Source organism: Pteropus medius, unplaced genomic scaffold, assembly GCF_902729225.1.
Source record: "Pteropus medius unplaced genomic scaffold, Ma_sr-lr_union100, whole genome shotgun sequence".
In the NCBI taxonomy this organism is placed as follows: Eukaryota; Metazoa; Chordata; class Mammalia; order Chiroptera; family Pteropodidae; genus Pteropus; species Pteropus medius.
In genome coordinates this window covers 8,866,953-8,876,318 of record NW_024344240.1, presented here as the reverse complement: position 1 = coordinate 8,876,318, position 9,366 = coordinate 8,866,953, and positions in this window count along the sequence as shown.

Genomic DNA, 9,366 nt, shown 5'->3' with positions numbered 1-9,366 from the left:
AATGGCTGTCTAACAATAATAGTAATTGCATGGAATTTATTATTTTAGATCAAATATCTGTATATTACATAGCTACTGGTACTCAGAAATCTTATGGAATACTTGGTTTTAACAATAAATAATATTGTGCAGGCATGAATTGCCACAAAGTTCACATATTTAAGTTACATGAAACACTTTCTGAAGGAAATAATACATTTAGAGCAAAACTTGTCCAGCCCTTATAGATGAAATGGGCTTTCGTTCGTGAGGATTTTAATATCCAATATGAATGTAATTGATATTAAACAACACTCATATGTTTATATATTACATTTGTTCCATTTTTTTAGCAATAAAATAAATTAACAATAATAAACGAGCATAAAGGAAGTCATAACTTTTACCCCATTAGAATGTTTTGTGCATTATAAAGGGTATTATTCCTGTACTAACTTTGAATTAGTATAACAGAAATCTTTTTCAGATCTAGTAATGGGGTGCATGTGTATGTATGAGTGTATGTATGTGTACATGCATACATGTGTGTATACGTGTGTGTATGTATATGTGGTATGTATACTCAACATCTCCCCCTAATCAGCTCTTTCTTTTCATTTATACCACATTTTATATTGGCTGGTTCTTAATACATCACAATAACAAAGTGTTGAGATACAGATATTAAACATTAATGTTTTCATCTTTATGAAATGAAAAGAAAAAAGAAGAAAAAAATGCAAAATGCTAATAACTCTCCTTAATTCTGCAGTTGCTTTTGAGCATTCTAACTTGCTTTGATTTGGACTCAATTAATTTTCAAACAAGTCACAGTCAAATGGTATATTATTGTTTCTAAGTAATTTCAGAAATGCTCTCCTATAAGGTGTTATAAGTGGAGGCTTTTCATGATGTGCTCTTTAAGTTTCCGTGTCATGGTGCCCCAGCCTCATTCTTTGCTGCGCCGTTTTTCTCTCCAGGTTCCTTACCTCTTTTCCACACCCAGCTCCATGTCTTGGCCCATTGCGCATCTAGCTGGTTGATTATGACCTCAGTTTGAATGTGCTTTTTGACCATAACTTTGGCAGTTTTTCTAGGTCACAACTTACTTCTGGTACCTACTCTCCTGTCTTTGAATCACAAACTTGAGTATGGCCACATATAACTTCCCTGAGGTCCTATGAGACTGACAATTAGTCCCATCAAACGAGAAAGACACAACTTTAAAGACTACTAGACCGGTGTATGTAAGTTAGTCATGGAAGGGATTTGGATTTGTGATTCTGTTTTTATTTAAATTTTTACTATTTTGTTTATCATGGATTTTTCATTAATTTTGATTTTAAAATATTTTATTAAAGTATTATTTACCTTGATGACTGAGGTTTTTGGTACCCCCTTAAGTTTTTCACCGGAGGCTTGTGCCTTATTTACTAACCCTAGTCCCAACCCTCTGGAATGATTTAAACCAACGTCCGTCTACTCCTGATCTCAGCTTTTCTTGCTCTGTGAGCTCTCTCTTGTTTTGATTCTAGGTAGCCCATGCGTAGACCCTTGTGCTTTTTCTTCATTTTGGACTTCTTATTTGTTAGGTTCACAGAAGGAAGAACTCACAGGCCAAAGGGGTTAAGCAAGGTTTATTTTAGCAGAGTAGCCTTGCTGAGCCGAAGATGGCATCAGCCTTGAATGTGAGGGGACTTGAAACTTGTATGGGGCTTGAGGCGGGCTTTTTCGGTGGGACCATTTCAGGCAGGTAAATTGGCAGGGAAGGTAAGAGAGCCCAGTGAAGAGAGAGGTGAGCATGTAGCGTTGCTAATCTGGATGCAAAGTCCGGTTCCCCCCCAAAGGTAAGAGAGGAGTCCGGTTCCACACTACGGGGTGGAGGTTGGGGTAGGGCCCTCCTGTACCTAACACTATTTTTGTTACCCTGGACTTTACTTTGACACATCTCCAATGCCTCATTTCTGATCCCCCGACACCCACCCTCCGACCCTGGAGGCTGTACTGGCTGTGACCACAGGAAAGGGTTTCCTTGTCCTCTTCCCATATTAGTGCCGGTGGTACCATCAGTGTTCATTCAGGCAGAGAAACAGAACCAGCAGGAGATACATGTATTAAGAGATTTGCAGGGAATTGGCTTACAAAATTTTGAGACTGACCATGCTAGTCTGAAACACATAGGGTAAACCATCAAAAAGGCTGGAACTCTTGGCTCAAGGTGAAGCTGTAGACCACAGGTGGAATTTCTTCTTCCTTAGGGAAGACTCAGTTCAGATCTTTCAACTGATTAGATCAGACCCACATAGATTACCTAGGATTATTTCCCTTACCTATATTCAACTGATTATGGATTTTAATTACACATGCAAAATACCCTCTAGCAGCACCCAGCTGAGGGTTTGAATAGTTAAGGGCTGCCGGTTAGCCAAGTTGACGCATAAAACTAACCATGCCAATCCCTCTGGGCCTAACTGGTTAGGCCATGTTCATAAAAGCAATCACTCATAAAATTTCATATGTCCCTTCCCCAAAAAAGTTTTTCAAACAGGGGTTGTGCTACGAATATGCTCTAAGTCTCATGGAAGAGGCTCACGTACATTGTTTTTTTCTTAACAGCTCAAGGTCTAACAATAGTATGTCCTGAAACTTTGCATTAATAGCTCAAGATTTGGCACATATTTTCACACAGAAAGAAAAAATAATATGAGAGTCAAGGCTAGTTTCTGGTCCCTTTTCTGTATAATACTTCTCAGCCAAATTTCAAAGTGTGTTGCTGGGATCCTCCATGGTCCTTTCTGCATTTTGTTCTTACTACCTGGACCCCTGTCCCAGGAACCCAGACTCTCACTCTGGTGGACGTGGTCCCCACTGCCACTAGGAGGCAGACCGTGGCGCTACATGACCCCATACAGGGCTCCCAGCCTGTTCCTCATACACCTCCCGATATCTGCCAGGTATCCCACCCTTCTGGGACCCTGGACTCCTCTCTCTGACCCTCAAACTCAATTCTAATTTCCTTCCTGCTGTGGCCATCGTAGGACTTTAGGGGAGAGCATCTCAGCCCAAGTGACCTGCGTGGGGTGGTCACTCCTACTCCAGGTCCCTGACCTCTTGTACTAGGAGAAGAAAATATGGCCTGCTGAATTTTCATTGAGAACCGGAGCCATTGTAGCAACACCTGCTCACACCAGAGTCAGGTAAATTGTGAGAAGGGTCCTGCTCTGTTCCTTGCTTTGGGCCTTTTCTTTGCTAGGGCTGACAATGGATAGGCAATGGCATCTCCCAGTGTCTCAAAGATGGGCCTGGGTGAGACTGACCTGTGTGTGTGTGTTGGGGGGCAGGGGAAGGGGGATGTTTGTGAGGGGACTGCAAATAAATAGCAACTATGAGTTTTTATTCAGTGTTCCATATAATCCAATGATGCATTTAAATTTGAAATAGAGATTTGTGTTGGTTAAATGTTTTATACTTGCTTTTCATAGTTACATTATTAGAAACAGGTACAAAAGATAATTCTATTTCAAAATCTCTATTGGCTATCTTCTCTTTTAAAATTGAAGACATATGTAATATTTGAAGCAATTTCACCTATGCCATTCAGCCTGGCCCCTCATGGAGGCCTGACCATGAGACAGACCCTCATGTGCTCTGAAAGGCAAAACTCCTGGAGTCACCAGCATGCTCAGGGATGGAAAGAAGGGGCACAAGAAAAAGTATGAGGCTTAAGAACAAGAGAGAGAACTCCAAACTATAAACTACAGGAACAGAGGGAGGGTCAAGCCTCTGGAGCCACACGGACCTGTGCTCTGAATCTCAGGTAGGCCACTGACTCAGTGTGTGGCCACAGGAAACTGGTGTAGAGGTTTTCTGTTGGTGTTGTTGAGGGTGTTTTTTAATCTGTAATGTAGGGAGGACAATATCTACCTCATAAAATTGTTTTGTGGGCTCAAAAAGATGCCACAGGTCGAACATCTGTATCAGGTTGGTATTCCATACATGGTAATTGTCATTATTGTGGCTTTGATAAGGAGTTACAAGTCCTCAGAATGTGCAGTGTTTAGTTAATACTCACAAATAATGGCTATTGTTTTTATTAGTAGAAATAAATTACTACTATTGCTGTAGTGTCTAAGGGAGACATTCAAGGACATAGTGTGTAACTCATGTTTATGGTGTGTGGTGGTGGAGAAGAGAGCAACAGATTTGATTTGAAATGCACTCTCGTTGGCTTTGAGATTTGAAGTGACCGAGTAAGGAAGACTGGAGATTGAGCCAGGGACAGGCATCTCTGAAAGGGCCCAGTGATGGCGCCTGTGACTGAGTATCTAAAAATTCTTACAAACTTGTTTTATCTTCTCAACTGGTTTACAAAGCCTATTACAAAACCAAAAACACACTGACATTTACAGAAGGTAAGACCAAGCTACATGATCCCAACATGGTGCTAATGGATTTGAGAAGAGTCTATCAGAAAACACGGTGGTTTATACCAGGTTTGGTTCAGCCAAACTTTAAAAAAATACATAATTTTGACAAGTTCTGAAATGAAAACTGCTGAAGTAGATGGCATACATGAATCGATTCGACCTGGTGTGACCTGGAGCAGAACAACTTCTTTGCGGTACAGAAAAGTAGCTCCCTGCCTATGTATGTCTGTATCTGTATGAGATGGTGGGCCAACAGGGAGAGTTGAAGGAAATTTGTTCCATTTGTAAATGAATCCATCTGGAACATGACAAGGACACACCCAGATCTGTCCTATAGAAAGCAGCATGGCCCAGTAATTTTGGCTTGAGCTTGAAAAACTGTACAACTGCTGAGAAAAAGCTCATTGAAGCATATGAATTTCTTTTGCAGATAACCCTGCTGTTATTGTATCCATTTAAATGGCTGCATTTTAAATGAAAATAACTCACTTCTCAGCACTTTCCCTTGTTTGAGCCATAGCTGTAAAAAACTGATGGCTTTGACAAGAATGATGGCTCTTTGACAGAAAAAAATAATCTAAATGTTATAAACGTTTTCCAGGAAATTTGGCTCTCTGAGGAAGAAACACATAAATGCAGTGGAATTTCTCAAGACCCCAGGGTGACAGTAACAGGTGGTCACCTCCATGGCCTTTCTTGGGCACTGGGGTCCTTAGCAACAGATACCACCATAAGGATCATGAACTAAAGGTCAAGAGGAGCCATGGTGGGCAGCAACAGGGTGATTATTTTCAATTTTAACCTAAATCAGGTGTGGCCCGTGGATTCGGCCACGTACCCTGGATTGAAAGGAAGATGAGCTGGCTGGCTCTTTTGGAGTTAGCAATAATAACAAGGTGTGTACAAGCTGTACACACAACTCATACAACTGCATCCTGCCTCACCCCTTCCCGAGCTCACATTATATCCTCCCAATTTCTTTAGCATTCAGATACATTCTGTCACTTCCCTAGATGCTCATGTCTTAAACAGAACACATGATTTCCTTCTCTTACAATCTCCAGGACGATTTCTCTTTCAGAATTCTCTACTAAGGTGGCTGGTATCACCAGCATTCAAGGCAGCCAGTCTTAAACCTCCAAATCATCATCTGCTACTTTTTTCTTGCCTTTAGCCCTGCACCTGCTCAAGTCTTCTAAGTCCTCTTTGCTTCAACTATATTCTCCCTTTCTATCTTCACTAATTTAGCAAGTTGGCAGCTCATGCTCGAGCCTCCTCCAAGTCTCCCTGATTCTAGGCTCTCTCCTCTCAGACTCAAACATTGAACTTGTGAATAATATGTACTGCACAGATCCTGCTTTCTACATCTCCATGCTTCCCACTGTGCTCAGCTCAATGCTTTTTGAAACATTGGCACTCAAAATATGTTTGTGTCATGAATGCTTATAAAGAAGAGTGCAGGGCTTCAGCCACTTCTGAAGCATGCATGGCAACCTAGATAGGAAGGATTGCAATTGCAATTTATAAATGCTCTTCTGTTGAAAATGAACAGGAAGATTAAGCTATAAATACTGTTTCTGGGTAATGAAACAGAACAAAAAGTAATAATAGCATAAAATGCAATCATTTTAATAGCTTCTAAAATTAAATGGGCTTTATAACAATAGATCTTAATTTGCATTTCTCATATTAGAGAACCATAATTTCCAAAGACTCAAAAATTGCCCAGTCTTTTATTTACATTGACATTATTATTATGGAGCCTGAAAATTGTATCCCTAGTATTAAGGAGCCAAAGACAGTCACTCAAATATTAGTTGTTGTTGGGTCTGGAATTTGATTTTACCCTACATACTAAGCTCATGAGTTTTCTGTTACTATTTGATGGATTCCGGCAGAAGTCACAAGACTCCTGGGTCAGAAACAAAGGACTTAATTATAGCACAGCAAGTAAGATGATTTGCATTAGTTCCCTTGCTCTCCAAGTCTCATCTGGGATGAACAGCCCAGATGAAAGCCTGCAGTCGTATTACAAAGGAGAAACACTGAAGTTGGGGAAGGCTCCAAAGAACCTGCTGTTTTAGCTAGAGAAAGGCATTACCTATCCCTGAAATTGTTCCCTGAAACACAGTCCAGATGGCTCCAGAAAAAAGGGCCTTGCATTCTTGACATACCCAGCAAGAGCCTGCAGGGACACTCAGGACACAAGGCAGATTGCCTCTCCCAACATATGTCAGATAAGATTCATATTCAAAGTAACAGGGATAGCATTTTTGGCTTTCAGAATTTGAACTGGAGTTGAACTGTTAGGATTTGTTGATGAATGGTCATTAGTGCTGAAAGAAACTTGGTGATCAGAAAAATTATTATTTATTAGTAAAAAATATAAATAAAAATCAGACTATAAGGAAAGATATAAGTTGTAATTTAATGTTTTTCCTCAACAGCAACATTTATCATCAGCACATTATAGTAAACCAAATGAAATTCTCTTACTTCAGTAGAAGAATTGAAATTTTTTAAAAACTTTTTTCCCACAGCTTTATTGAAATATAATAGATAATTAGTTGTTCATATTTACATTGTACAATTCAATGAGATTTTTTCAATTATAGTTGGCATCCAATAATATATTAGTTTCAGTTGTACAACAGTGATTAAAACTCAAGTGATCATCCCACTAAATCTAGAACCACTCTTGCCCCTTACATATTTACAATAACGTTGTTGACTATTTTCCTGGTGCTACACTTTATATCTCCACAACTATTTTTTAACTATCCATTTGTATTTCTTAGTCCCTTCTCCCTTTTTCACCATTACCCCAACCCCTCTCCTGTCTAGTTGGCCTCAAAATATTCTCTGTGTCTATGAGTTTGTTTCTATTTTTGTTGTTATTTTTTGTTGTCGTTGTTGTTCTTTAGATTCTGCATATATGTATAATAACGTGGTATTTGTCTTTCTCTATCTGACTTACTTCATTTAGTGCAATACCCTCTAGGTCCATGAAGGCAGTATCTTTTTCCAACCTCTTCCTTTTAATCTGTATGTGTCTTTTAATCTGAAGTGAGTCTCTTGTAGGTAGCATATGTAGGGGTCTTGTTTTCTTATTCATTCAGCCACCCTATCCTTGGTTGGAGCACTTAATTCTTTTCCATTTGAGGTAGTCATTGATGGATATGTAGTTATTACTATTTTTTATTTATAATTTTGATGCACATTTTTTCTTCTTAAAAAAGTCCCTCCAGGATGTGGTTCCATAGTGTAGCAGTTAGCACATCTGCTTTACATGCAGAAGGTCCTGGGTTCATGCCCCAGTGGAGCCACGGTCCATAGACTATGGCCATGCCACCTTGAAAAAGCCTAATGTCTGATGTCGGAAACTAATCAGGGTTGCTCCTGGTTAGTACTTGGATGGGAGACCACCTAGGAAGACCAGGTGCTGTAGGCATAAATAATAATAATAATAATAATAATAATAATAATAATAAAGTCCCTCCAACATTTTCTGTAATAATGGCTTGCTGTTGATAAATTCCTTTAGCTTATTTTTGTCTGGGAAACTTTTTATCTGTTCTTTGACTTTAAATGGTAGCTTTGCTGGATAAAGTATTCTTGGTTGTAGATCCTGGGTTTTTATCACATCAAATATTCTGTGCCAACCCTTCTGTCCTGCATAGTTTCTTTTGAGAAATCAGCTACCCGTGTCACACGAGCACCCTTGTAGATAACCACCTGCTTTTCTCTTGCTGCTTTTAGGATTCTCTCTTTGTATTTAACCTTTGGCATTTTAATTATGATGTGTCTTGGTGTGGGCCTCTTTGGGTCCTTCTTTCTTAGGACTCTCTGCACTTCCTGGGGTTGTATGTCTATTTACTTTACTAGGTTAGGGAAATTTTCCATCATTATTTCTTCAAATAGCTTTTCCACTTCTTGTTCTCTCTCTCCTCCTTCAGGTACCCCTATTACACAAATGTTTTTACACTTAATTTTGTCCCAAAGACTCCTTAAATTATTCTTATATTCTTGGCTTCTTTATTCTTGCCATTCTGATTGGGTGACCTTGGCTTTTCCTTCCTCTATATTGGTGGTTTGATCCTTTTCTTCATCCACTCAATTAATTCCCTCTAATATACTCTTTATCTCAGATAATATATTCTTCATTTCTGACTGGTTCCCTTTTATAATGTCCATTTCCATTTTGATGTTTTTTATCTCTTTGTTAAAGTTCTCAATGATTTCATCTATTCTTCCCCCTAGTTCACTGAGCATCTTTATAACCAGTTGTTCTGAATTCTGCATCTGTTAGAGTGCTTGACTCAATTATTCCTGGATCTCTGTTCTGTTCTCTCATATGGTTTCTGCTTCTTTGTCTTCCCATTTTGGCTGCCTTTCTGTGTATGTTTCTATGTATTAGGCAAAGCTCCTAAGTCTTCTGGTCTTAATAGCGTGGCTTTGTGTAGTAGGTGTCCAGAGGCACAGTCCTGAGAGGATTTCAGCAGCAGGTCAATTTTATCCCCAACCTGTGTCTCTCTGGGACCACCTGTTAATTTCAGCAAGCAATCCACAGATGCTGTGCTTATAGCTGCCTCAAGAAACCACATCAAAAACTGAGGTCAGCTGTCACCAGTGTGGTTCTTGGAGCTTGCTCTGTAAGTTGCATAGAACTCACCAAGGACACAATTGGATGTGGCTTAGGTAGAGTCACAAGTTGGGGGAGGTGGAGTTTCAGGGAATCCTCTGGACGGAGCAACCTCTGTTATCTAGTTCAATAACATTTCAACTATGGTGGCAATGAGTCCGCATACTAGGATTGGGGAGGGCTCAACAGAGGAACAATGGATACAGCCAACACTTCTGCCCAGGAGAAATCCTCGCCTCCAGCCCTTGCCCTGACAATTCAATGTCCCCCTGTAAGTCCCTGGTGCCCCCAGAGCAGACGACTAGTCGCTTGTACTCA